General features: G+C 41.1%; 1 long non-coding RNA gene across 1 annotated transcript; it reads right to left on the reverse strand.

Moving 5' to 3' along the window:
• Positions 1-1,009: 1,009 nt before the first annotated feature.
• LOC143268539 (uncharacterized) lies at positions 1,010-2,299 on the reverse strand. Its single transcript, XR_013044599.1, has 2 exons — positions 2,022-2,299; positions 1,010-1,443 (listed from the first exon to the last, which is right to left on the reverse strand). It is a non-coding gene; the product is annotated as an uncharacterized LOC143268539 (long non-coding RNA).
• Between the last annotated feature and the right edge of the window lie 1,106 nt (positions 2,300-3,405).

Raw genomic sequence — 3,405 nt, forward strand, 5'->3', positions numbered from 1 at the left:
GGCTCTGGTCCACACTCCTGCTTCCTGCCTTGGGATGTCTCCCTTACCTTATATGGAGACGCACAGCATCTGCTGGAAGCTTACATTTCACACAATTTAGAAGGGGGTCAACAGATAATGCTTTCCAGAGTGATCTGAGACCCTCTTTGTAGGTTTCCTCTAAGGTCCGATAGTCTGTTGCCTGGAGTGATGGCTAGCTCTCTAGTGTACCTTTGTGTGGCTCCTCTTCTGTCCCCATTCCACTTCTCTTCCCATACTCTCATCCCCGAGGAGTTCTTCCCAAATGAATGACCTGTACACAGTCTTCATTCCTCAGACTGTACTTCCAGAGAACCCAGACCAAACTCATGAGAGATTATTTATTAAACAAATACTAGGTTTGAAATAGAATACTAGAATTCATGGTCAGATCCTCTGACCCCAGATTCCATGTGATATCTTTATTGACTTGAAGGATCCAATAGTCTCTATGAGCAAAGACTGGGGCATATAAACAACTAACTCCAAAAGGCCAGTGTCAAATCAAACCTGGAAGGTCTGCCTTTGAAGCACACAGAGAAGTGATTAATTCCATAGGTTAGACCCTTGGGATATGCAGGAAGTAATCCCCAGAGCAGAGAGCAGAGGGCCATTCCCTAACATACATGATATAGTCTAGGCTTTTCTGCTATCTTTTCTCACACCATTATTATTTCCTTCCTAGTACTTAGCACAATGTAAAAGTAAATATTTATTGCTACTTACTTTTTGTCCCCTACAAGAGCAAGGATCCTGTCAATCTTGTTCATAGACATTTGAACACTGTATCCACAATATTTAATACAGTCCCCAGGACTTGAATGGCAATCATTGAATGTGTCAGTCCAAAAAGAATCTTAATTGTTAAGTGAAAAGTTTTGTTCTTAAATAATGAGAGACTTAATGGTGTTAAAGGTGAAATAAATAATATAAAGGAAGTTGTAGAAGGAGGAACATATTGCCTATTCAATATAAAAAAGAAAGTCTGCAGTTGAGGTGTGTAGGGTGTATTTATTTGAAAGGTGAAGAGGAAGAAAGTGACAGGAGAAATTATTTAATATTAAGGCCAGATACTTTTTATGGCTCCATTCTTTGCACTGGATGATAGCATTGCCTCTGCTTGGTAACTGGTTGTATTGCTTGGGTTCTCCAGGTCTGCTATTGCCTGAATTAGGTATGCTTTCTCTCTGTCAGCTGTGGACCTGTTGACTCCAGGTTTGCTTGTACATTGTGTGAGCTTGATTACCTGTTGTCAGTGACACCAGATACAGCTTGGGAAGTTAGGTGTTGACAGATCCTGGCCCAAGTCTCAACCCATTGGCTGTACTCCTGGTTCTGTCTACCTCTGCGAATCTGTTTGAGAGCTTGCTGCTCTTTCTTCTGTTCTCAGTCCAATTTCTACAGTATTACCATCAGCTTTCACATCTGTAGGAACAGGAAGAAAACTTATCATTCATTTGTCCAAACAAAAATGGTGGAAGAGTGGGCTGAGCACATACATCTGAATGACTGTGAACTCAGAGCTGTTCAAATGGCGTGTGCACATGCATGTACTCAAGTATGTGTGTGTGCATGCATGTGCAGGGGTGCATGTGTGTGTGTATTGAGCCATTTGCCCTCGAACTTCTGATCTTGCCTTAGTTTTCATGTGCTGAGTTAACAGGCAGATGCTCCTACACTCAGCCTCAGACATACCGCTGATTGTCTAGTGACTGGGAGATTAATTCCTTAGATTCATCCCTCATCTTTCAACCCTGGTTACCAAAACCTGAGTGCCTTGATGCATGTGTATTAGATAAAGAGAGACCTAGTTCTGTACAGTCCTCCCTTAGCTCAACTTTTAAAAATAAATACATTCCAACTATTCAGCAGCACCTAGACTGTTTCTCTGCTCTTTGCAAAAGCCCAGTTAGAAGCAGACAGCCACCTGTTCCTTCCCAGCTCTTAGTAAGATACTTTTCTACCCTCGGTCTACTGGCATTTCAGGAACCAGTGAAACTCACCTTTAACACTGCTTATTTTTAGTGTCTCTGCATTTATATTTAGAAGGGAAGATTGGTCATGCCTCTGGGAGCATCATTCTTTCAATTTTTGCTGGATCACAGGGAGGCCACGAGGAGAGAAAATTAGTAGCACATGTAACTCCCCATTTATTTCCTGGAGCCAGTGACCCAGCACAGGCACATGTGCCAACCATACAAGGACAAAGCAGGAGGCCTGGGTGACCTTCAGTTGCTTAGACCAGGCCATTCACTGGCAGACACAGGCTCGCTGCTGGACTTGGAGGGGATCCCTAAGAGAAAGGGCATGTAGGAAATTATGGATGTCAACAGAGATGCCACTAAGAGCTGAAATAAAATTGCTCCTTCTTTGTAACTGGCCACACATTTTCTTTTCCTTTTTGTCCTCACAAAACATATTTTTGCACATTTAATTTTTAAAATAAGTGATATTTACATATCTTAAGATGAAATCCCAAAGGAAGAATTTATTAAACATATCATATGGAAAGGACTTATATTTCTAATATTTAAGAACTGCTAAAGCATTTGGTAACAAAGGACCAAAATCTTCACTGAAAAAAAAAAAGAGCAAAAGACAGTTAAAAAAACAAATAGCAGATTTCAGAGATTCATGGCTAAGAATAAGTAGCTCTGGTACACTCGTTCCTAAACAGGGGACATCTATATCTTCCCTTCCAGGACTTGGGGAGTATCATAGAAAACAGGGTAGAAAGAATGTGAGATCCAGATAATGGGGAGGAAGACTGTGACTGGGTCTGAACAAGGCTGGGCCTGTCAACACTCAGTCATAGGTGGGCAAGGGGCTCTTTGTGAACTATTTGCTTTTGATAGATCCTGGGGAAAGAGGAGTCACTTTTGTCTTTATTGGTATAGCCACTGCTAAGTCCCCCATGTGTCAGTGGATAGCTCCACACCCATGTTAACAAGGAGGCCCTCATGAAGCTCTGTAGGTTACCAAACAAAAACCAAAACCAGCCAAAAAGGGCTGTAAGTGGTGGGGGTGGGGGACTTATGGGGGAGCTAGACCTGAGTGGGAGGGAGACAAAGAGATGGAAGGGGTGAGATTATCAGAATGCATTGAATATATGAAATTGTCAAATGAAAAATTTAATAAAAAAGAGAAAATTAGATGCAAATACACCAATAGGCATGTGAAAAGCCACTTAAACTCCTTGTAAGAAATGGCTATACCATCCTTCATCTGTCAAATCGATAAAAATTTAAAAAATAGGACAATAGAAATCTTTTGGTGAGATTGTAGGAAATCATCTATTTTAATGTCTCATGAGAAGAAATTGTTAGAACCCATAGGGTTCAATAGAGGGACAGAACTGATAGAATGGATACATATGCATTAAAAAAG

The sequence above is a fragment of the Peromyscus maniculatus genome, chromosome 14, assembly GCF_049852395.1.
Source record: "Peromyscus maniculatus bairdii isolate BWxNUB_F1_BW_parent chromosome 14, HU_Pman_BW_mat_3.1, whole genome shotgun sequence".
NCBI classification, from domain to species: Eukaryota; Metazoa; Chordata; class Mammalia; order Rodentia; family Cricetidae; genus Peromyscus; species Peromyscus maniculatus.